The 26,864-nt window shown below is 39.9% G+C and overlaps 1 long non-coding RNA gene across 2 annotated transcripts in view; it reads right to left on the bottom strand.

The window, feature by feature from the left end:
- Positions 1-2,164: 2,164 nt before the first annotated feature.
- The window catches only part of LOC138759864 (uncharacterized), a 99,396-nt gene continuing 74,696 nt past the window's right edge, over positions 2,165-26,864 (bottom strand). For both annotated transcript variants that reach the window (XR_011355166.1, XR_011355167.1), the window contains one exon: positions 2,165-3,769. This is a non-coding gene — a long non-coding RNA (uncharacterized lncRNA). The remainder of the gene's footprint in view (positions 3,770-26,864) is intronic.

The raw sequence follows: 26,864 nt of genomic DNA, 5'->3' as shown, positions 1-26,864 counted from the left end.
GCTCACCACATGTCTATTGCCCATTTAGAATTAAGACCAGATCTGATTCTAAATTAAAATCAAACCTTGACTAATTCCCCAAGAGACTGAAACATGGGTCAATTTAGATGTAGTTGTTTCTCAAATAAATACATTAACAAAAGGAACAGAGCTGCAAAGATGTCTGGAGAAAAAAATATGCACATGTATTGGTACAGGCTTCAATATAATTTCTCACCACAAACGTGGAAAAAGATAAATGAGACTTCAGCTTGTTGATTGACAATTTGAACATCACATAGTTCTCATAAGTACTTGCTGAATTGTGGTTTATTAAACTGTAACATAGTCAGAGAATAAGGGCATCTAATTTTCTAACAGTAGTGTATCATCACATTACATATAAATTTCAGTGCCATTCCATTTGGGCAGAGTTGAAGAAGGAAGAGGTGAGAGACACATTTGTGAAAAGAAAACCAGAGAAACAAAAAAAAACGCAGATGCTGGAGTGAGAGACAATGAGAACTTGGAGGAGCTCATCAGGTCAGGGCAGCGTCCACGGAGAGAAATAGAGAGTTAATGTTTTGTGTCAGATTTAAGATCCAAGGTATTGACTGTTCAATTCTCTCTATGGATGTTGTGACCCACTGAGTTCTTCTAGCTCCTCTGTTTGTCAGATAAATATTTGTGTCTGCTTCTTAAAGTAGACTTTACATCAGTTTGGAATAAAAGAATCAAGCTTCAGCTTTGAAAACAGTTGCCAGAGTTGAAGCACCATTCAGCATAACTGCCTGATTACTACATCACCATCTATGAGCTTTTCATGCTAGCTCAGGCCCACCACCAGGAGTTACCTCCTGGAGACCAGCAAGCTGATACATACCTAGGTTGGATTATCCTGCTGGCTCTCTGCAACGTACAGTTAGGTGGTGAGGTCTGGATAATGATTGGGCCTCGGTAGCTTCATTGCAGAGATCTGATACTTAAACCAGCCCTGACAGCCTTTGACGGGTCTATAAGATTATGAGAGTCAAAGATAGGGTGGACAGCAAGCATCTTTTTCTAGGGTGAGAGTAGGAAACACCAAAGGTCATCTGTACAAGTTGAGGGGAAGGAAGAGAGTAGTGGACACTTGCAATACATTGCCAGAGGTGGTGGTGGAGGCTGGTACAATAGGGAATTTTAAAAGACTCTTAGACAGGCACATGAATTCAAGAAAAAAATAGGGTGTTATGGGCAGGGAAGGATTAGTTTGTTGAGCAAGTTTCTATTGATTGGCACATCATGAGCCAAGGGGCCTGTACTATGCTCTATGTTCTATACTAGAAGACAAAAGCTAGAGTAGAGCTTGGTCTCCAGTCAAAGTGGAGACTCTGGCATTCAAACTACAGTAAAACTCCTGGTACCTGGAATTCAAGCAACCAGCAAAATAATAGAGGAAAATAAATAATAAAGAATTAGAATAAAATAATAGGTACAAATATACATTTAAAATTGTAAAAGTAAATTTTTTCTGAAGTAACACCTACGCCTTTGGTGAAGATGGGAGCAAATATTCAGGTAACGGAGTGCCTTGGCCAGGCTTTCTTTACAGCAGGTGTTGGAATAAAATTTGAATAAAGTTGAGTTTGAATAAAATGGTGTCACTCATGATGAAGAGCTGGTTAATGCTGCTAGTTTTGGGGTGACTTATCTTAGAGTGTCTCCTTATTCTTGCTTTGTAAGAGCTGCCCCGATCTGTATACTTGGAGGATGGGGGGGGGGGGGTAATTACCAGGTATCTATAATGTTATTGTTTGTCTATCAGGCGGCTCTGTGGAGGGGGAGGAAGTTGCGGATATAATGATGATTAAATGTTTTCAAAGACTGTGACTGAAAATAAAGTAAAATAGTTTATTACACTGAACAAACCACTTGCATGAATATATAGTATTTATAGTATAGTATTTTTGTCTTTAGTCTTTTAAACTATTTATTTTTAATGCAGATGTATAAGATAGGCATTGTAAGACTAAGTCTCAAGCAACTGGAATACATACTTATCCGGCATCTACAATTCCATAGGTGCCAGATACACTTAAAAACATTTTTGAAAAGTAAATTTAATTCAATCATGCACATTATGGAACTAATAAAAACACACTTTAAAATAGAGTAAAATATATTTTCCCTTTTTCTGTCCCCTAAACTGAAGTTTAGACACTCCAGTTGAAATCAATGCGATTTCATATCATTTGCCAGCTCAGAATTCACATGAATAGGATTCACATGAATGAGGCATTCCTGCAAGAGTAGCTCCACTATTAGACTCCAGAAAAATCATAGGAATCTGTGACAGAGATGCAGCGCTGTCTGTCAATCAGTGTGTCTCCATTTTCAATTGACAATGTGTTTTTTATTCAATTGGTTCCAGTCAACGTCATTCAATATGTTCAGGAATGCTGCATCGTAAGCAAATATGACAGACACAGAATTAAAATTTATTGTGATTAACATGTCACAACTTCATTTTTTGCAGCAGTATTTGCAAATATTACTATCAATTACATTTTAAAAACTACATAAATTAGTGCAAAAAGAAAAGAGAGTGAGGAAATGCCTGTGTTTCATTGTCCATTTAGAAATCTAGTGGCCAAGGGGAATAAGCTGTTTTTGTGCCACTGGATATTCACCTTTACCTGATTCCTGGTGGTAGCTTTGTGAAGAGGGCATGGCCTGGGGGGGGGGGGGGAGGGGTGAGGGTCCTTGAGGTTAGAGTTGCTTTCTTTAAGACACCACCTCTTGTCCTCTATGGAATGAAGACGGGTGCTCATGATGGCACTGGCCGAGTTCATAACACTCTGTAGTCTTTTCCTGACCTGTGCAATGGTAACTCCATACCAGTGATGGAACTTGTCAGAATGCTCTCCACTGTACACCTGTAGAAATTTGCAGGAGTCTTTGGTGACATACCAAATCAACTCTGTTATAAATGCAGTTCATCCTTTCTTATTTCACAGTCAATACCTGAGGAGGTTTTAAAAAAATATCAGACAGAATCCTACTCAATTCTAATAGATATATTTTGTACAATTCAATCTATAAGGTTTATAATGGATTTTACATAAAACTCCAGGCACTTAGCTGGTTGAGTATATTTAATATTCAACTGTGGAGATGAAATTTGTCAGCTGATCAGTTAACTAGACTAGCTGATATCACAGCATGCCCTACACATGTAGGCATTTCATCATATATGCTTGTGATGAATTAGCATCATTTAAGGCAGAATGACATTGCAATTAATACACGACCAATTAACTGAATGATCCTGTTATCTGAAGATACTATTTCCTTGTGACACATTCTTGAAGTAGTTTATACTTTTTCTATAGTCCCTGATACTCCTTGAAATCTGTGAGCTGAATTACATTGTAATTAAATTTGTAAATATTTGCATGCGTTTATCTGCGGCACAGTGGCATAGCAGGAGGAGCTGGCTGCCTCACTGTGGTAGTGACACCGACTCCATTCTGACCTCTGGTGTTGTCTGTCTGGAGTTTGCACCTTTTCTCCGCTGGTGTCCTCCGGGTGCTCTGTTCACCTCACACACCCCTAAAATGTAGATTTATTGGCCACTGCAAATTGTTCATCAATCAGAATCTGGGGCAAGCTGATGGAAAGGCAGTGAATGCAAGGTGGCTTACATTATGCAAAAATGAGTGCTCAATGGTCAGAGCAGTGAAGGGTCTGTTTCTGCACTGGATCTCTTTGAGTCGATCTTCATGAAGGTATCATTCCATGAATAGATCTAATTGCAAACAAAGATATGATTAAAACATGAATAGAATCAATGTGGAATGTAAATGAGGAATAGTTAATACAATGAGTACATTGAAAATAATTTTGGAATTGATGTTCTTACTGCTCTTGATAACTGTTTGCAGTTATACTCATTTCTAGAAAAAGGCTATTTGCCACTAAATATCTTATTTCAGGCAAAATAATTATTTGTAATTCTTATGCTTTCTTGGCCATTAGGAGATGCACACTCTGAGCTGGTTCATGTGCAAAGAAGCAGTATATGAATTGTTTCTGCATTTTGAGATGCAACATTTCTCTTCAGTACAATTTATTAAGCAAATTCTGTGTACATTCAAGCCAACGATTGGGCTGGCACACTCTTATCACACCCTCTAAAATATGAACTGGAGACTCTCAGAGTCGTGCAACACAGAATCAGCCCTTTGGCTCACCATATCTATGCTGTCATGAAGTACCTGTTTATTCTAATCCCATTTATCAGCACTTGGTCAATTGCCCGTATGCCTTATCCAGATGCTTCCTAAAAGTTGTGAGAGTGTACATATCTTCACCATTTACTCAGGCAACACATTCCAAATTATAACTATCCTTTGGATGAAAAAAAATCTTCTGAAGATCCCTTTTAATTCTCTTACTTCTCACTTTAAACTACTGCCCTCTCATCTTCAACAACTCTTGCCACTGACTCTATCTCGACCTCAAATAATGTTGTACACCATTGTTTCACAATAGATTTAAAGCTGAGAAGGAAGGCCAAATGCTTGATCATTTGAACTCTTTTCAATGATGCCTTCATCCTGAGTAGTGAACTATTCCTTCTTCCTTTAATTGTCCTTACAATGGAGAAGTGTCATTCCTCTGTGCTGCACATTCTCAAATAGTTGAGCACTGAACTGTAATTTGTAGAAAGTTCAGGAGATTTGCACCCCACCAGCATTTCATTCTGTAGCACACTGGGTCACATTTTGTTACCGTGTTTTGGACATGTTTGTTTGTGAATGTTTGAATAATATGGAATAATATTTGGTCCAACAGCATAGACTAGTGGCAAAAGCAGTGCACTGTGCCTTCTCCCTTTATCTGTGCTTTTCAATGCTCATAAAGTAAAGCAGTTTGGAGGATTACTTGTCCCTTAAGAAACCAAAGAAACTGGTTTATTTTATTGAATGGCACAAAGGAAACTCTGCAGCTTCGAAAAATCAGGAATACCACAAGCTAGCAAAAACAGTTTTCTAACCATCTAAAATATCATTTGACAGATAGCATAATTTTTTTCTCCCCACAGTATTTAGACAGTGCTCTCAATATTGACATGGTTGGTCAAATAATGCTATCTAGCGATTATTTGTTTCTGTATTTATCAATGATTTAGCAGAAAGGTTTAGTCCGGAAAAACCTGCAATGCTTATCTACAGTAGGTGCTGTAATGTTGACTTGCCTTGCTTACAATGCAATGTTATTCAGGAAGGTTTTCAGTAAAGTTTATTCAGGACCTCAGCCTACCTGAATTCCACTTTTCACCCCATCCTATTGTGGGTTAGAAACATACAAAATACAGTCTGTATTTTAAGAATCATCTGTTCCCAAAAGGATTAAAATTATTGAAGGAGTGTATTCTATTTAATTTTTCTCACTCATTTTTCCTGCAAATTAAGTGTAGGAACTATAAAGAGCACATGACAGACTTTCAAGACATCATAGGATGGTTTTATTTCTAGAAAGGAAGTTCAAATGGATTCAACATTTAATTAACATCCACATAATTCAATTCATGATGTTCTTGGTTATTAACAAATTCTACAAATATTATTACAGTCATCATAGAGATGTTAAAAGTCATTCTGTTTGTTTTATGAACAATATTCAAAAGGTAGTTTTGGATTACTATAAGTCCATTATCGGGATAAGCTGGAATCAGTAGGAAAGCTCAGCTGGTTGAGGGTCCTTGGTTTAATTACTGCAGAGGATGTGCATATTAATTACAAGATAAGTGATATTTACTGTACCTATGGAACATATGACAGGGTAAGAACATGAACAGCAATCTCTAATAAACTCAGAATGATAATGAGCAGGAAAACCCACTGAAATAGAAGGAAGCAAAAATTAATCATAAACTGCAGCAATCCCTAAGTAAAGACACAAGGCTGTGGTGAAGGAGAACAAAAAAAAGCAAAGAAATGTGAGTTTAGTATACGATTGTCATTCTTCTTCTCACACATTGACAATCACAGACAGATCAACAAAATCATTTCAATTTATAATAAATTATTAGATACCAAATGTTAATACAGCAGTTAAATTTTCAGGATATCTCAAATCTTTGGTAGCTCAAAATTAGAAAAAAATATAATGCATTGTTAGTTTAGCACTGACTAGAAGTAAATTAACATCCAGAGAAAATCTTTCTGTCTCCCTTGGAGCTACTAGTTTACCTGAAACCTATGCCACATGTTGAACATGCTTTGTGGGTGAAAAAGTAGATTGTGAGATGTGATCCAAATGTCCTTTTGCCAGTTTAAATGTTCAGCTTCATGATTAAATTGTTTTATTTACTGTATTGCATTTTTATACAAATCTTGCCCTAACATATTATTTACCATAAAGCCATACCCCCAAGAAAGATCTTCTTTCCTTCTGACCTATCATAACTTGGTTGTTGGACATTCTTGCCAAGAAACTCAAGTTGAATGGTAACGCATGCTAAAACAGGACTTTGAAGTAGGCTCAGTGTTTTCCCCAACCAGAAGCCCTGAATGAACAATGAAATCCAGAACCTGCTGAGAGCCAGATCACAGGCATTTAGGTCCGGAGATTCCATCAATATAGAAGGAGCAGGCATGACCTGCAGAAAGCTGTCTTCACACCCAGAGGAACTCAATACTTTCTATGCCTGGTTTGACGACAGTAACAGCGAAGAATCACCCCTCTGCACCCCCATGTCCCCTGATGATCCCATTCTGTCTGTATTTGAGGATGACATGCATGGTATCTTCAGGAGAGTGATTTTGTGAAAAGTATCCAGCCCATATGGAGTACCTGGCCAAGTATTAAAAATCTGTGCTGACCAATGTACCAATATATTAATGGATATCTTCAATATCTCACTCCAGCAGGGTGCAGTACTCATCTGTTTCAAACAGGCATCAATCAAGAAGAGTGTAGTAACCTGCATCAACAGTGATAAAGTCTTTTGAAAGGCTGGTGTTGAAGTATATCAGCTCCTGGATGAGTAGTGATATAGATATGTTCCAGCATTCAATTTTGCCTATCGTATCATCAGGTCTGCAGCAAATGCCATCTCACTGGCTCAACACAAAGCTGTGGAACACCTAGACAGCAAAGATACATATATCAGGATGCTCTTTATCGATTAAAGTTCGGCATTTAACACAATCATCCCTTCAAAACTGATCAGCAAACTCCAAGATCTTGGACTCAGCATCCCACCATGTAATTGGATCATGGATTTCCTTACCTCCAGACCACATTCAGTGAGGATTGACAAGAACAGCTCCTCCACAACCTTCATCAGTTACTGAAACACCACAGGGCTGTGGCCTTAGTGCCCTGCTCTACTCACTTTACACCCCGATGACTAAATGGCTCAGTACAACAATAACACCATCAACAAATTTGCCAACGATACCACAGTAGTGGGCTGTATAAAAAAAGGTGATGTGGATGACACCAAGGTTGGAGGAGATGTGGATGGAACTGAAGGTTTTCAAAGGTTGTCGAAAGTTATAAGAGGATATAAACAGAATGCAGAGATGGGCAGAAAAGTGGCAGATGGATTTTTATTCAGATAAGTGTGAGGTGATGCATTTCGTAAGGTCTAACCAAAAGGCTGAGAACAGGGTTAATGGTCGGTTACTTAAGAGCGTGGATGAACAGAGGGACCTTAGGGTTCAAATCCATCCATCCCTCAAGGTCACCACACAGGTTGATAGGATAGTTAAAAAGGCCTATGGGATGCTGGGATTCATTAATAGAGGGATTGAATTCAGGAATAGAGAGGTCATGTAACAACTTTACAAATTGTTGTGTTCAATTCTGCTCACCTCATTATAGAAAGTATGTGGAAGTTATGGAGAGGGTGAAGAGGAGATGTTGCCTGGATTGGGAAACAAGTCATGTGAGGTAAGGTTAGCAGAGTTGGGACTTTTCACTTTAGAGTGTAGAAGGATGAGAGGAGAGACTTGATAGAGGTCTACAAGATTATGAGAGGCATGGATAGGATGGACAGCCAGTGCCTGTTTCCCAGGGCAGGATCAGCAAACACCAGAGGACACATGTACAAAGTTAAGGGAAGGAAGTTTAGGGGTGACATCAGGGGTAGTTTTTTTTTACACAGAGAGAGTTGTGAATGTTTGGAATGCCTTGCCAGGAATGGTGGTGGAGGCTGAAATATTGGGGGCATTTAAGACTCTCTTAGTCAGACACATGGATGAAAGAAAAATAGAGGTTTATGGGGTAGGGAGGGTTTAGTATTTTTTTTGGCAGGGACTGCATGTTAAGACAGGGTTGCTCAGGAATGAAATGGTCCCACATACGAGGAGTATTGATGGTAAGGCAGAAGAGTTTAGAGCCAGGATTTCCATATAAGATTATGACATTATTGATATTAGTGAGATTTGATTGCAGGAGGGGCAGAACTGGAAGGTCAATGTTCCAGGGTTCCGTTGCTACATATGGGATAGAGGGCAAGGTAGGAAAGGAGGAGGTGTGGCATTGCTAGTCAATGAAAATATCACAGCTGTGTATAGACAGGACAGCCCTGAGGATCATCTACAGAGGCCATATGTGTGGAGTTGAGGAACGGGAAAGGCATGAGCACGCTAATAAGGCTGTATTTCAGACTGCCCAATAGTCTGAGAGAATTGGAGTAGCAAATCTGTCAGGAGATAGCAGAGTTGTAAGAAACAAAAAGATGTGATATTAGGGAATTTTAATTTTCCACAAATAGACTGGTACTTTCATATGGTAAAAGGACTGGATGGGTCAGAGTTTGTCAAATGTGTACAGGAAAGTTTTCTCCATCAATACGTAGAGGTTTTCTCCATCAATACGTAGAGGTACCAACAAGAGAAGATCTTCTTGGAGGGAACCAGGCAAGTCAGATGGCAGCAGAAGTATGTATAGGTGAGCATTTTGGATCCAGTGACCATAATAACACGAGTTTCAAATTAAGTATAGCGAAGGATAGGTCTGGTCCTCGAAGTGAGGCTCTGAATTAGAGAAAGGCCAATTTTGTTGAAATGAGGAAGGATCTCGAGATAGTCATTTAGAATAAGTTTTTTCCTGGCAAGGATGTATCCAGCAGGTGGGAGGTCTTCAAGGATGAAATTCTAAGAGTGCAGAAATTGTATGTTCCTATCAGGAATAAGGGGAAAATTAACAGAAATGGGGAACCTTGGTGTTCAAGGGATATTAGAGAGCTGATTAAGAAAAGGAGGGGGCTATATATACAGTATAGGCAACAAGGAGGAAATGAGGTACTTGCAGAGTATAGAAAATGTTTAAGAAGGAAATTAGGAAATCAAAAAGGAGACACAAAGGTGCTTTGGCAGATAATGTGAAGGAAAATCAAAAGGGTCTCTACAAGTCTATTAAAAGTAAAAGGATAGTAAGGGACAGAATAGGACCCCTAGAAAATCAGAGCAGTCAACGATGTGTGGAGCTTTGTGAAATGGGGGAGATCTTAAACAAGATTTTGCATCAGGTTTTTATGCAGAAACTGGCACAGTGAGTAAGGATGGAAGGGAAACAAACAGAAGTGTCATGGAACATATGGAGTTTAAGGAGAAGCTTGCTGCCTTGCAGTGTATAAAGGTAGACAAATCCCTTGGATCAGATATGATATTTTCCCGCACCTAGAGGGAGACAAGTGCTGAATTCAAAACATCCTTAGTCATGGGGGAGGTGCCGGTGAATTGGAGGTTGGCTCATGTTGTTGCTGTTTAAGAAGGACTCCAAGAGTAAACCAGGCTTAATAAGCCAGTGAGCTCGACATCAGTAGTATGTAAATTATTTGAAGGATTTCTGAAAGATAGGATATATAGATATTTGAACCATCATCAGCTTAATAAGGGCAGTCAACCTAGATTTATGCATGGTAGGTCATGTTTAACAAATATTATAGAGTTTTTTAATGAAGGCTGATGAATGAAAGGCTGTGGCTGTTGTCTATATGGACTTTAGTAAGGTCTTTGACAAGGTTCCACATGGGGGGTTGGTTCAGAAGGTTTGGACACTAGGTATACATAGAGAGGTTGCAAACTGGATTCAAAATTGGCTTGATGGAAGAAAACATAAAATGATGGTGGATGGTTGCTTCTCAGACTGGAGGTCTGTGTCAAGTGGTATGCCTCATAGATCTGTGTTGGGACCATTATTGTTTGTTACCTATATAAATGACCTAGATGATAATGTAATGAATTGGATCAGCAAGTTTGCTGATGACACAAAGATAGGAGGTGTCGTGGACCGTGAAGAAGATTTTCAAAGCTTGCAGAACGATCTGACCAGCTGCGAAATTGGGCCAGTAAATAGCTGATGGAATTTACTGCAGTTAAGTGTGAAGTATTGCACTTTGGAAGAGTGAATTAGGGTAGGATGTACACAGTAAATAGAAGGCCATTGAGGAGTGCAGAGGAGTGAAGAGATCTGGGAATACATGTACATTGTTCCCTGAATGTGGCGCACAAATGGGAGGGTTGTATAGAAAGCTTTTGGCATCTTAGCCTTTTTAAATCAAAGTATTGAGTATAGAAGTTGAGATGTTATGTTGAAGTTATTCAAGTCACTGGTGAGACCTCACTTAGAATATTGTGTCCAGTTCTGATCACCTAGCAGCAGGAAAGATATCTATAAGATTGAAAGTGGGCAGAGAAGATTTACTAAGATGTTGCCAGGTCTTCAGGAGTTGAGTTACCTGGGAAGATTAAACAGGTCAGGTCTATACTCCTTGAAAGGAAGAAGGATGAGGGGAAACTTGATAGAGTTTAAGGAGAATTTATAAGATTATGGGGGGTATAGACAGAGTAGATGTGAGTAGGATGTTTCCACTTAGATTGGGGGAAATAAATATGAGAAGTCATAGCTTTAAGCTGAAAGGGGAGAGGTATAAGGGGAACATTAGGGGAAAGTTTTTCACTCAGAGTGTCATAGGAATGTGAAAGGAGCTGAAATCTGATACGGTGAATGCAAATTCAATCTTGAGTTTTAAAAATGAATTGGATAAATACATGGATAGGAGAGGTCTGGAGGATTATGGAATGAGAGCAGGTCAGTGGGACTGGCTAGTTTTATAGGCTGGCATAGACCAGAAGGGTAGAATGGCATTTTTTCTGTTTTGTTCTATGCTTCTATGGAATATATGGGCCAGCACAACATTGAGGGCTGAAGGGCCTGTACTGTGCTGTATTGTTGTATGTTCTATGAATCAGCATAAAGGATAGAGAATGAAAACTTGGCTGAATGGTGCTCCAACAATAACCTTGCACCTTGCACTCAATGTCACCAAAACTAAGGAGAATTATTGACTTCAGGAAAGGAAAGCCTGAAGTTTACAATCTATTAATCATTGGGAGATCAGAGGTGGAGATGGTGAGCAAATTTAGGTCCTTGGGCATCACTATCTCAGACTATCTTTTCTGGAATGAACACACTTATGTCATAGTGAAGAAAGCATGTCAGCACCTCTACTTCCTCAGGAGTTTGAGGAGGTTTAGTATGACACCAGAAACCCGGACAAATTTCTACAGAGGTGTGGTGGATAGTGTGCTGACCAGCTGCATTATGGCCTTATTTGGGGACACCAATACCCCTGAGCGTAAAGCCCTGCAAAAGGTAGTGGAAACAGCCCAGGATATCACAGGGAGAACCCTTCTCACTATTGAGGACATCTACAGGAAACACTGCTGTCGGTGAGCAGCAGCAAATATCAAGGATCCACACCACTCACCACATGCTCTGACCTCACTGCTGCCATCAGGAAAGAGCTATAGGTGTCACAAGACTACACCAGCAGGTTCAGGAACAGCTGCTACCCCTTCACCATCAGACTCCTTAACAATATACTCAATCAGGGACTCATTTAAGGATTTTTACTTGTCCATTTTATTATTTTTTTTAATTTTCTTTGAATTGCACAGTCAGTTTATTTACATTCATTATCTGTTTACAATTATTTCTTTATTTACATGTATACGCTGTGTACAGTTTTTTTTTGCACCATCAATTAGTGGTAATTCTGCCTCGCCCACTGGAAAAAGGAATCTCAGGATGGTATGTGATGTCATGTATGTACTCTGTCAATAAATCTGAACCTGAAATCTGTTCAGTGACTGGCTGTATTAACAATTGATCCAAGCACATCTCAGAGCTCGTGATGCTGCTATCAGGACAGGAGACATAATGGCACTAACATCACCCAAAGCTAAACTCTCTTGTGCAACCCAGAAGTCAAAGCTTGGGTACACCCAGAAGATCCATAATCAGCTATGCGAGACCAGCAATATGTCACATGTTACAAGGTATAAAAACTCTAACAGACCATAAGACAACCTTATGAGTCAAACACAACAATGCCTCCCTTCTGTACAGACTAAACATCTTTTAAGCATGGTTCAATGAAAAGAACTTGCTGATGCCAAACAAAACTCTGTCTCCCACTGATGTACAGACCCCGTGCATAGTTGCAGCTGTGGTGAAGTGAATCCTATTCAAGGTGAATCCACACAAGGCAGCGGGACCAAACAACATACCTGGTTGGGTACTGAGGGACTGTGCAGATGGAGAAGCTGTCCTGGCTGAGACTCAGCACCTCTTTCTGAAACTGGATTCTGGACTTCCTAACACCACAGTCTATCTGGCTTAGCAGCAGAACATTGAGCATGATCACGGTGAACATTGGCGCACCACAGGGCTGTGAGCTCAGCCTGGTTTTGTTCATACTACTGACCCACAACTGCAATACCAGATTCAGCTCCAACAAAGTCATCAGGTTTGTAGATGACACAACAGTAATTTGCCTTATCGATAACAATGACATATGGTGTGAGAAAAACAACCTGAGTCTCAATGTGGACTTCAGGAGGACCTGGGATGACCATCTCCACGAAACATTAATAGCTTAGTAGTGGAGAGAGTAGAGATAATCAAGTTACACTTCAGAAGTTACCTATCCTGGACACAAAACATTTCACTTGTTGGGAAGGCACAACAGTGACTGCATTTTTTGAGAAGACTGAGTCCGACAAGATTACCAGCCACCATCATGTCAATGTTCTATATTAGCTCTACCAAGAGCATCCTGGCCAGCTGCATCAGTGTGGTATGGGTACTGTCAAGCATCAGATCGAAGGTCAACTCGCAAGATCATTAGGTTGACAGAGAGGATCACTGAAGTCTCTCAATCCTCTCATTGATGTGAGTTACTGGGATTGTTGACTAAAGAGGGCTCATAAAATCATTATCACTCTACATGCAGCATCTTCCAGCTACTCTCATCAGGAAAGAGATAGAGGAGTATCAGAGCCAGAACCACCAGGCTGAGAAACATTTTCTTTCCACAGGCAGTGAGACTGCTAAATGACTGACGAGCTGTTCATAAGAACCCTCCATGACTCTACTATTTAGTTAAGAATAATATTTATTTATTTTAATCTTTATATAAAAGTACTGTGCACATGTATTGTTCTTCTGTATGTGTGTTATGTCTGTATGTGTATTTGCAGTGTTTTACTCTGAGGATTGTTTTTTTGGGTTGTATTTGTACAATTGGAGTATAAATAAATGAATTTGAACTTGTAAACTAGTGTGCAAAATGCTGAGACAGGCTTGGAAGTCACACACAGCTTTTTTGACAAAGCGATAGAGTTGGGTGAAATAAACATCAGGAAAAGGATTAAAGCATTAAAAACCTCAGCAAAAAAATACATGATGCTACACCTGAATAATGATCAGAAATGTTGTCCTCATTGCATGTGAGTCAGCTGCAACTGAGCCTGGAACAAAGATGCAGGTTAATGTGCATTTCTCTTATCAATCTGGCTTCTTTCAAATAAAATTCTTGCTCCTTGTGTTGAAAGATGAGCAACCTGACCATAGTACTGTGGTTCAGGAAGCCATTCAATGGAAAAGGAAATTGAAAGTTTGGAGAGGAAGCCATTCAAGAGGGTGGAGAAAAGAGTAATGTAGTTGTAATTGGAAATAGCTATAGTTAGGAGAATGGGCAAAGTTCTCCTTTGCAAAGATAGAGCATCATGAAGGCTGTGTCGCCTGCCAGGTGCCCGAGTTCAGGATATCTTATCTGACTTGCAGAGGAATTTGCAGTGGGAGGGGAAAAAGTCAATTTGTCATGGTCCATGAGGGTACCAAAGGCATAGGTTAGAATCAGGAAAAAAGGTTCTGCTAAGGGAATTTGAGGAGCTAAAGACCAATTTAAAAAGCTGAATCAAAAAGATGATTATCTCTGGATTACTACATGAGCCACGTGCAAATTGGCACCGGGTCCAGAAGTTAAGAGTTAAATGCGTGACTCAAGAATTGGTGTGGAAGAAGTAGGTTCAAATTCATGGAAAATTGGCACTGGACCCTAACAAATTATATATCTAGGACTGTGGACTGAGCTTTAAACTAAATAGTAGGGGATTTGGTTCAATGGATCAGAGAGGAATGGATGAAGAGTGGGCAAAAAGTAAAACTAAACGTTAAAAAAGAGATAACTAAAAATAGAGGAGATAAAAAGTCAAGTACAAAAGAGGCAAAGATTACCAGACTTTAAAAGCACAATGGGCATAAGGACACTTTATCTGAATTTGAAAAGTCAGTGAACTTGTGGCACAAATCAATCCCAAGGGGTATGATTTAGTGGCCATTACAGAAACATAGTTACAGGGTAGAGAAGATTGGGAATTAAATGTCCAAGGATATCAGGTAATAAGGAAGGACAGGCAGGAAGGTAAGGGAAGTGGGGTAGCACTCCTATTTATTAAGGATGAGATCAGGGCAATAGTGAGAGATGATGTAAAATCTAAGGAGCAAAATGTTGAGTCCATTAGGAATACAAAAAAGGTAAAAAGAATCACTGGTGGGAAGTGTTTATAGGTCAACCAATAATAACATTGCAGGCAATAAACCAAGAAATAACAGAGACTTTTAAGGATGGAGCAGCAGTTATCATGCAGTACTTTAACATGCATATAGTTGGTGGGATTTCAGGGGGGGTATATTGATTTGGAATATATGATTTTTAATTTCTGTATTTGGATATTAATATATGTATGGAAATGTAAATAAAATATTTAAAAGATCATGCATACAGATGGGTGAATCAGGTTGGCCGAGGCAGAACTTCAAAGAATGCATATGGGATGGCTTTCTTGAATAGCATGTTACTGGACCTACAAGGGAACATGTTATCTTGGATCAGGTCCTGTGCAGAGAGACAGGTAAAATTAGCAATCTTGTAGTTAGGGATCCTCTTGGAAAAAAATGAAAAAGTATGATTGAGTTTATCATACAAATGGAGGGTATAATAGTTTGGTCTAAAACAAATATATTATACCTAAACAAGGGAAACTATGAGGGAAGAGAGAGGAGTTGGCTATGGAATAATGTGATGTAGGCTCTATGGAAGGACAGTTGAGGAACAGTGGAGAACTTTTAAAGAGATTTTTCATGGTGCTTAACAAAAGTATATTCCAGTTAAAAGCAAGGTCAATAAGGGTAGGGGCATCTCAGTGGTGCAGCTTGGGGGTTGCAGAGGGGGACCATTCACCCTGAACACATTCTTTAAAAGTGGTACCTTGTTGAACTGTGTGCTCACAGGAGACCAAGCAGTGTGCACACAGTTCATCAAGGCACCACTTTTGAACAAGAGGGAGCAGTCTGAAGGTACTTATTTCTCCTTGGCTTTCAAAATTATAGCAAGTTAGTGCTAAAAGGTGTAAATGCGATAAAACTAATATAATCCTTTAAAACTGTATCTTACTTAAGTTCCTTGTGGTTTGGTGTTAAATATAATATATTTGTGCATATATCTCTGTTTGTGTGTTTGTTTGCTCTCCATGCAAATCAATATGGAGCACTCTAGAAATGTCCAAGGAGGTTCAGTAGGGATAACATTTGATGCTGAATGTCATGATCACGTTGAATTTAACCTTTAAGGTCATATGAAGTTCAAAAGTTCAAGTACTATTAGTCAATGTACATTCAGAATAAAAACAAATGGCCAAACTCAGTTCAATATGAGCCCAAAAAAGTGAAGCAACATTGGCAGAAGCTCTTCACAAGCCCATAATTAGACAAAGGAGAAAGCAAGAGATAGCAGAGGAGCATCAGTCTCACCTCACTGTTGATGATTTCAGACATGCAAGGAGCAGGCAGCAGGTAGCAGAACAACAGTTCTGTCTCAGTGTACAGGCCTCCAGACAAACAAGGAGCAGACAGCAGGAAACTGAGAACAATGCCAAGCCCGAGTGTTTTATTTACTGGGCAATGCTAGGTACCATGATAGTGCAAAATAAAAATGCATAATGAATTTAAAATTATTTGGTATGTATTGTGGACGTAGCACCACTGCCAAACCCCATCACCCACCCCCCCCCACTTCCGATGCCATTGTCACTAACCCCCTGCCTGGTCCGCCACTGCCGAAAAATCAGTGCGGTCCACTATTCAACCACTGACTCGCTATCTGGTATGTGTCGTGGCACATTTTTTTATGTGCTCACTCTCCCAACATTAGAACATGGCTACACAGACAGCCTTGTATAAATAAGGAGATCAAGGAAAGTCTCCAGCAATGGGAAACTAGAAGATTGGGAAATTTTAAGAAGCAACAAAGAACGACAAAGCAAGCCGTAAAGAAAGGGAAGGTAGACTCTGAGAAAAGATTAGCACAAAATAAAAAAATGGACAGTAAAAGATTTTATAATTATATAAAGCACAAAAGTGGGGGGGGGGGCGCAAATGAAGGCTGGACCCTTGGAAGATGAGAAGGGAGAATTGATATTGGATAATAAGGAAATGGCTGAGGCTTTGAATGAATATTTTGTGTTGGTATTCACGTTGGAGGGCACGTCTATCATGCCAAAGACAGATGGTATGGATGTGATAAGAGGTGAGGATCTGGACATAATGGCTATCACTAAAGAGATTGTACTCAGAAAACTTGAAGGTCTAAAGAAAGATAAATCCCCTGCTCCTGATGGAATGCATCTCAGGGTACTGAAAGAAATGGTAGAAGTTATAGTCAAGGGTTTAGTGATAATTACTAAAATTCTCTGGACTCTGGACAGGTCCTGGTGGATTGGAAGATGGTGAATGTCACACCATTATTCAAAAAAGGATTTAGGAAAAAAACAGGGAACTCTAGGCCAGTTTGTTTAACATCTGCAGTTGGGAAAATGCTTGAAACTATCATTAAAGAAGAAATAGCGAGGCATTTGGAGCTAAATGGATTCATCAGGCAAATACAGCATGGATTCAGCAAAGGTAGGTCCTGTATGACAAATTTCCTGGAATTCTTGTGACGAAACCACTATTGTATATGTAAATGTCATGACTTTTCCTTTTTGACCCTGCTTTCATTGGCCAGCTCGTGACTCCTCCCCTTTCTCCCCACAAGCCTGCCCCCAGTTCGGGTCCTGGTCATTGTGAGCAAGCAACACAAGGGATGCTGTCCTCTTGCAAATAAAAGCCTTCAGTTTTGATTACTTTAGCCTTTGTGCGATTGTATGTGCATCGGTTCTTTGAGGATATAAGTAGACAGTAGATAGAAGAGGGGAGAAGGTAGACGTGGTTTACTTGGATTTCCAGAAGACATTCAATAAGGTGCCACATAAAAGACATATACATAAGATAAGGATGCACGGAATTGGGGGTGATGTATTAGCATGGATAAAGGATTGGTGAACCAACAGAAATCAGAGAGTTAGTGTGTAGGGATGTTTTTCTGGCTGGCAATCGGTCAAGAGCAGGATGCCACAGGGGCCAGTGCAAGGCCCGCAAATGTTCACTGTACACATAAATTATATGGAAAAGGGGACAGAGTGTAATGTATTTAAGTTTGCTGACAATATCGATTGGAAAAGCAAATTGTGCAGAGGATATGGAGAGCCTGCAGTGCTCCCATCGATTAAGTGAGTGGGCAAGGGGCTAGCAGATGGTATACAATGTTGGCAAATGTGAAGTCATCCACTTTGGAAGGAAGAATGGAAGATCAGAACATTATTTAAATGGCAAACAATTGCAACATGCTACTGTGCAGGGCTTGGGAGTGTTTGTGCATGAATTGTAAAAGGTTGGTTTGCAGGTGCAGCAGGCTATCAAGAAGGCAAATGGAATATTGACCTTCATTACTAGAGGGACTGAATTTAAGAACAAGGAGGTTTTGCTGCACCTGTACAAAGTACTGGTGTGATCACATCTGGAATACTGTGTGCAGTTCTGATCTCCTTATTTGCGGAAGGATGTATTGGCTTTGGAGGCATTGCCGAGGAGGTTCATCGGTTTGATTCCAGGGATGAAGGGATTTGTCTGTGAGGAGAGATTGAGTCATCTGAGACTGTACTTGCTTGAATTTAGAAGAATAAGAGGGGATCTTAAAGAAATATTTAAAATTATGAAAGGCATAGATAGGATTGAGATAGGCAAGTTATTTCATTGGTAGGGGAGACCAGAATTATGGGACATAACCTCAAGATTCAGGGTAGCAAATTTAGGGCAGGCATTAGGAGGAACTGCTTTTCCCAGAGGCTGGTGAATCTGTGGAATTTGCTGCCCATTGAAGCAGTGGAGGCAACCTCAGTAAATATATTTAAGACAAGGTTGGATAGACTTCTACATAGTGTGGGAATTAAGAGATATGAGGAAAAGACAGGTAGGTGGAGATGAACCTATCATCAGATCAGCCATGATCACAATGAATGGCAGAGCAGGCTGGATAGCCAAACTCCTGCTCCTATTTCTTATTATTTTGTTCATGGCCTATTTTTCTGTATCTTTCTTTTTTTAGTGTTAATTGATATTTGCTTTTGTTATGCTGGCCTTTATAAATTATAGCATAGAATATAGGAGCTGGGAGGTGATGTTGAGTCTGTTTAAGGCTTTGGTGAGGTCAAGTTTGGAGTATTGTGTGCAGTTCTGATCTCCAAATTATGGGAAGGATATAAATAAGGTAGAGAGGGTGCAAAGAAGGTTTACAAAAATGTTGCCTGGATTGCAGTATCTTGAATACGGAGAAAGATTGAGTAGACTTGGACTTTAGGTTGAGAGGGGATTTGATTGAGGTATTTAAAATTTTGAAGGGAATAGATAGAGTAGATGTGAATAAGCTCTTTCCCCTGAGAGCAAGGGAGATTGGTAAAAGAGGTCATAAGTTAAGGGTTAGGGGGAAAAATTTTAGGAATAATATGAGGATGCTTCTTCACTTAGAGAGTGGTGGCTGAGTGCAATGATCTACCTGAAGAAATAGTTGCGGCAGGGTCAATTCTGTCATTTAAGAGAGAGGCTAGTGAGTACATTGGAGGTTGTGGGCATGGGAGTGGGTAGGTGGAACTAGTGGAGTTTCACGTAATTCAGTGCAGACTAGAAGGGCCAATATGGCCTGTCTCCGTAATCTAAATTGTTATATGGTTATATGCTATGTTACAATCAACCATTATTACTTTCAGTCATATTTGGCAACCAATATTACTTTCAGTAACATTTAGAAACACTCTTGAATAACAAAGCCAGGATAAACTTTGGATCGCCTGAGTGCTTGTAAAATTTCTCCTTCTGTCTCCTATCAGAGGGAAAATAAACTAAGTTTTAAAGGTTCCAATTAAATGTATTTTTAACCATTGTCTTTCCAAAAGATAACACTTGGTAAGATTGTCTTTTATTGAGGGCAATGAGTTTGCTGTGAAAACATCTGAGAAATTGCAGCTTTTGTCAGGAACTGAGAAGGTTAAAAGGTGACCAAATAGAAGTGCACGATAATGAAGAGAAATAATGATTGATCACTTCAACTGATTAGCAGTACAGAAAAAGAGCAAGTAGATTTAGGATAATCATGATAGGGTAAAGGTATGGAGCGTGAAAACATCTTTGCCAGAAAAGTGACTGAAACTGTCTACTGAAAGTAGTTGTCGAATCAATTCCATAAATTCTGATGGAGGATGTTTAATGCATGGTTAATGTTTAAGAGCATGGGGAGAGAGTGAAAAAGTGAGATTAGGCGGCAAAAAGCATTGCTGTGGGCTGAAGGATATGTTCTGTACTGAAAAGTATTATAAATCTCTGGATGAAATACAATATTAATAACCCAGATCTAATTGGAAATATTAGTGATGATCTAAAAAATTGAAGATCAACGTAGAAAAACAGCAAACATCGAGTTTGAAATCTGTTCATTGCACACATTATTCATTATGAATTTGAAAGCATTTTTTCACTTTAGCTTCCTGTGGAATCTAAATGTAACACTATTTTACCTTGTTTTTACTTGTTTTACCAATAGGACAATTTTGGTGAAGATCATCTGATGAACCTTTTATTTTGATAACCTCACAATGTGATGGTTGAAAGAAAATTTAAGGATCTATATGGAATATTGTTAAACATAAAAGATGACTATTTTATATTTACATTTTGCTTATTTTCCTATGCTCATAAATCACTGTATCCTGTTGTTCACATGCAGATCCATGTAAGCAAACAAAAAGGCCCTCAGTTTCCTCTAGGAAATAATCAAACAGAACATAATTTATAATAGTTATAGAGATCTAAATTGCATATGCAACACCATTTGCTTTCATGGTCTCCTTTGACTAGTAAACATTTTATGGTTTTACCAGGTACAGATGACACATGTATTAAGGGAAAGGTGGTCTGCATTTCTGGAAAATTGATGGTATTGTAATTTTCCATGATGTGAAGCGACAATGCATTAAAGAAGCATGCATTTTAAAAATATTGATGCATTTGCTTTTTCTTCACATAAATTCTACGATAGCAAATTCATGTGTAATGTTTTGTGAATTCTGTAAGGGCGAATTTCCATAACTCGAATGACCGTAATGCTATGTGGGTGGGGAAGGTCTCAGGTGTAACAAATCTGGATGAGCAAAAAATGGTTACAGAGTCAGTCTGAGAAAGATTGATGTAATAGTAATGTTTTAATCGAAACCATAAATAACATTATGTAGGATGAAGACCTGGAAATTCACCTGCACCTTCAACAAAGTGCTGAAAGGTTGTTGCGTGGCTGCCAATAACAATATTGGTTATAGACACATTATAGTGAAACTTATTGACCTGCTATATCCTTTCCTTTCCATAACCAGATTGGGGCTGGGTGTGGTTGTAATGCGATCAGGGTTGGATTATCGATACAGACAATACCTACAAAGGGGATACCTTCTTTGTATCCCCTTTGGCAGCAGTGCAATGAAACCTGATGTTTACGGGACTGCCCAATGACAGGCACTTCCCAAAGCAATGGGATGTCATTTTCAGAGCTCACAGGGAATGACATCATCCTGCGCAACTGTCACAGAAAGCAAATCATTGGTACAAAATGATTCGAGACAAGTGTTCTGTCAAGTTCCCAGAATGGTGCAATATGACCCACCAATAGTCAGAATCGCATTCCTTTCTGGGCAATACATTTTCAGGTACATTTCAAGAAAATAAAAGAATGCAATGTTTCCCAATTTCCATATTAAGAGGTCACAATAAAGGACATAATGTTCCGGATCAACCATTAAACAAAAATGAAATGGTAGCAATAGATTTGAGTGGGTAGATTGAATTAATTTTCCTCCCTTTAACATGTTTCTTGTGTCTGAAAAGTCACTTGGTTAATTCACAGTTTAATCTGTCAACTCAGAACGCTTCATATTCTAATGCAGAATGTATTAAAACTGTCAGGAAGCTGGTCTATAACGTCAGCTATGTAAACTAATAGGTGATGGTGTGAAGATGATATAGTGGAGCAAAATTGTCATTTTTCTGTCAGAGAGCAATTGAACTGCAGAGCATTTCAGCAACATCTGGTCAACATAGCTTGCTGCTCTTTGTTTTTTGACTGCACTATTTTTCATTTGAAACTAATTGTTTACAGACGCTGAAAGGATTTTACTGGGTATTAATTCAGTTTCAAATGCATTTGATTAGAGTCTCTCAATTTTTTTTAAGAAAAGCTCTATTAATGTTAGGATTCATTATAAATAAGCTCCATTGTTTCAAAACTCCCATTACAATCAAAATGTTATGTATTCCAGATTGAATATGTTGAAATTCATAAGCTTCAGTAAGAGGGAGCTCCACCTCCTCCTCTAAATTCCAAGCTAGGTTTAATGAAACCATGAACACAGAATTCTGAGAAGGAATCACTGAATAAAGATTAGGATTTCTAGCTGAACTTTTTGCCTCCTGTTTGTTGATCAAAGAACAATAACAAAAAAATATAGCTTTTCCAACCAAAATGAACGGTAACAAAACAACCTATTTTTCTTCTTCTTCTTTTTCTGCAGGATTGAGGATGTCTTGCTTTCACTGGTTTTGCAGATTCTGAGGGGATTATGGAGTGAGTAGTATGTTAGCAGGTGAACTCTAACCACCACATCGAAGACCTTCTATGTGCTCCCAATGGTTCTTAATCTCTTCCCAATTGAACATAAGAAGTAGGCCATTTACCAGTCGAGCCTGCCCCACCATACATCATGGCTGATCTGATGAGACTCATCTCCAGCTACCTGACTTCCTCCCCACCCCCCATATCCCTTAATTTCCCTACTATGCAAAAATCTATCCAATCTTGTCTTAAATAAGCTTATTGAGGTAGCATCCAAGGCTTTCATGGGCAGAGTAGTCTATAGATTCACCACTCTCTGGGAAAAGCAGTTTTTTCTCTTCTCAGTACTACCTCCAAGCTCCTTTCCCATATTCACCAATGCTACTGCCCCAAACGGGACGACAGAGCCTCAGGACGGAAAGGGAAGGGGAGAGAGCGAAGCATATGGCCACTCCATGCACTCCCATTAGAATGGAATGAGTCACCAATAATTTCAACTATTGAAATGATGACTCCATTTAAAATGAGCTATTATTTAATAAAATTACACATATTTTACATTTTAAATCATTTTATAATGAAAATGTACTCTGTTCATTATTTTCCCTACATCCCAAGTGTAAAAACAACACATTTTGATTAAAGTTATTTTAATGTTTGAATTAAAATGATAGGGATTGGCCTACTACTGCACACTCACACTGGACTCAGGTGTGCGTGCACAGTAGACTGAGGGGACAGAGGAGGGTTTGGAGTTGGGACTCGGGTGATGGGAGATCTGGTGAAGGTTGAGGGGAGGGTTCAGAGTTGGATGTCAGGAGCTCCGGTCACTGGAGCTCCCGACACCTGTCTCTGAACCCTCCTCTTGGCCTACCTGAACTATGGGGCACAATTTGCAAATCAATTCAGTTTTTAAATAAAATAAACATTTTACTTACAGCTCTCACCTCTTGGGCTCTCCCTCTCTGATTTACTGTTCGAACATCAAATTCTTTTCATGCCTTGTGTTCGCATGATTCATGCTTGCGTGGTATGTGATCCACACCAGCTAATAGCTCACTCAACAGGGACCACACACAAGGAGATGGCAGGGCAGATCAGTAGCATCTGTTTTTCAACTGTGAGACCATGGCATCTGTGACAGTTGCCACTTTTGAATGAATGTGCTCAAGGGGAGTGATGACTCACCCTACTCCCCACCCCACCCAACTACACCACTGGCACCCTGAAAGATTCCCATCTAACCCTTCTTTCCTGCAAGACATCCTGATGTGACTTCAGACACATAGTCCTGACACCAGTGGACTTCCTCAAACCAGTCCTGGCCTGAACCATCTTGCCTAAATCTGTTCTTCACCCCCACCCCCCCCCACTTTCTTCCAAAGTATTGACAATGCTGGAAAAGACTATCTCTCTGCTTGTTGTTTCTAAATTTAACATATCCAACTGTCAAGTACAACCCACCGATCTCTTAGCCACTCAGGGCATTGTAAGTAACCAGCTGTGAGCTGCAGCTGCCGGGGTTACTCAGCTGCCTGGCTGGCGCTGACTGAATGCAATGCGGCCATTGGGAAAGGGGAATCTGACTGGGTCAGACTGGCCCGAGCACTGCCATAGCTTGTGAATGTTGCGCAGCTTTGCCTAGCAGTCTTGGGAAAGGAGACAGTGAGTACAAGTTGCCAGTTGTTTGTGGTGCTACAGATTCTATAGACACACTGGAGTTACTATAATGAAATGCACCGCAAATGTGTTTCTAAAAATCTTCATCATCCAGTGCAACTAGACAAAGACAGGCCAGTGACAGCGCTGCCGCTAGCTCAGCTGCAGTTCGGGGGGCTCTTGAAATCTGAACGGTTTATTAAATAAATATCAGAAAAATCCTGGCAGGCCCCCGGGGAAAACGCACGCAGTTACAGGGAGAACCTAAAAGCTCCTTATAGACAGTGTGGGATTCGAACCTCAGTCCCAATCGCTGGCATTGTAGTCTGCCTGGAGTTAGTGGACATTCTTTTAATAAGATGGCATAGTCACAAGGGTTCAAACAACCATTAGTGGATTAACCATTTGGCTGAGTAATTGTTTTTGTTAAGTCAGTTTAATCAGATCATAATGCATTGGGCCCCCCTTACCTTCTGGGCCCCTAGGCTTCATCCTACTTAGCCTAATGGTTAAGCCACCACTGCATGATTAATGTAACAAAGGAAAGTTCAAGAGTCCAATAACTATTGGAAAGAAGCTGTTCTTGAAATTAGAGATGCCAGATTTCAGGCTTGTCACTTCTACCCAAAGATAGCAATGAGAAGAGGATGTGACCAGAGAGATGGGGGATCTTTTATGATGCTGTCTGCCTTCTTGAGGCAGCAGCTCACATAGATGTCTGCAGTGGATGGGAGGTCAGAATTTGATTCAACCTCTCAATATATTCTCCATTGAGCACCTGCAGAAGTCTGATAGAGTATTTGACAACATGCCAAACCTTCTCAGTCTCCTTAGAAAGTAAAGGCATTGGTGTGCCTTCTCTATGGTTGCCTCGATGCGCTGGCTTCAGGAGAGGTCTTCTTCAGGAACTTAAAGAAGTTCCTTGAAGAAACCGCTCCACCTCTGTCCCCTCAGCCTCTCCTGAGGAGAAGCTCCTTTGTCTTGATAAAGTTGAGCGTAACATTGTTGTTCTGGCATCACACAACTAAATTCTCTATCTCTATTTTCTGGCCCATGGCCGCTCAATACTGAGAAGTACTCTTGAGTTTCCCCTGTGTCGATTGTCAGTGAAGAAGTGGTGATGATGACGTCCTGCACTGACTGGGCTCTGCCGATGAGGAAGTGGCAGATCCAGGTGTCTAGGTCCTTTAGCTTGGTCATGCTTGGTATTGAATGCTGAACTGTAGATAATGAACAACAGCTTGATGTAGATGTGGGAGCAAGGTTAGTTATAACAAGGTATTATGTGAATAAATATGTTTTCTCTCAAACACTGATATATAAAGGACAGACACTCAAAGCTGCAAACTTTGTCCTGAGATCTGTGACTCTAAAGAAGCTTGATATCATTCAGGTCAAAGCAGAATGCTTGATTGGTACCCCATCTACCCACCTAAAAACACTTTTCCTCCATCAATGAAACACAATATCTGCCACATTGACAAAATGCTTGGCAGTTCATGGACCATGTTAATCCAACAATTTAGAACACTACAGCTGTTCAGACCCTGATGTTGTGTCGATCCATATATTCCTTAAAAAAAGTACTAAATCCTCCCTACCCCATAACCCTCTATTTTCCTTCCATTCATGTGCTTGTCTAAGAGTCTGTTAAATGCCCCTAATGTCTCAACCTCCACCACCATCCCTGACAAGGCATTCCAGGCACCCACTACTCTCTGCATAAAAAAAACTTACCCTTGACGTCTCTCCTAAGTTTCCCCTCCCTTCAATTTATACTCATGTCTTCTGGTATTTGATATTCCTGCCCTGGGAAACAAGTGTTGAGTGTCCACCCTATCTATGCCTCTCATAATCTTGTAGACCTCTATTAGGTCTCCTCTCATCCTTCTATGCTCCAAAGAGAAAAGTCCCAGCTCCGCTAACCTTGCCTCATAAGACTAATTTTCCAATCCAGGAAACATCCTGGCAAATCTCCTCTGCACCCTCTCCATAGCTTCCACATCCTTCCTATCAAGAGAAGATCAGAACTAAACACAATACTCTAAGTGTGGTATCACCAGAGATTTGTAGATTTGCAACATGACATCTCCCTATTAATGAAGCCCAGCATCCCATAGGCCTTCTTAACTATCCTATCAACCTGTGTGGCGAACTTTAGGGATGTATGGATTTGGACCCCAAGGTATCTATGTTCAGCCACACTCTTAAATAATGGATCATTAACCCTGTACTGAGCCTTCTGGTTTGACCTTCCAAAATACATTACCTCACGCTTATCCAGATTGAAATCCATCTGCAACTTCTCCAACCAACTTTGCATCCTGCCTCTAACCTTTGACAACCTTCAGCTCCATCCACAACTCTCCAACCTTTGTATCATTCGTGAACTTACTCACTCATCCTTCTGCCTCTTCATCTAGGTCTTTATAAAAATCCAAGGAGCAAGGGTCCCAGAACAAATCCTTGTGGTACTCCATTAGCCACTGACCTCCAGGCAGAATACTTTCTATCCACTAAACCTCTATCTCTACTCTCTGGAAGAGTGAGGGGTTCTGATACATCACTATTTTTAACACATCCTTAAAGATACAGGCTAACAGAGAGTAAGAAGAACTTCTTTAGTCAAGAGGGTCGTGGATCTGTGGAACTCACTGCCACACAAAGCAGTGGATGCCAGATCACTGGAAGTATTTAAAAAGGAAATGGATAAGCATTTCATTAGTAAGGGAATCAAGCGATATGGGGAAAAGGCTGGAAATTTGAACTGGGTGTGAGCATATTTCAGCTTAGTGTAGAGTCACGGAACAGAATCGATAGGCTGAGTGGCCTGCTTCTATTCCTTTAT

The sequence above is a fragment of the Narcine bancroftii genome, chromosome 4 (assembly GCF_036971445.1).
Source record: "Narcine bancroftii isolate sNarBan1 chromosome 4, sNarBan1.hap1, whole genome shotgun sequence".
NCBI classification, from domain to species: Eukaryota; Metazoa; Chordata; class Chondrichthyes; order Torpediniformes; family Narcinidae; genus Narcine; species Narcine bancroftii.
This window is presented reverse-complemented; position numbering and strand designations above follow the sequence as displayed.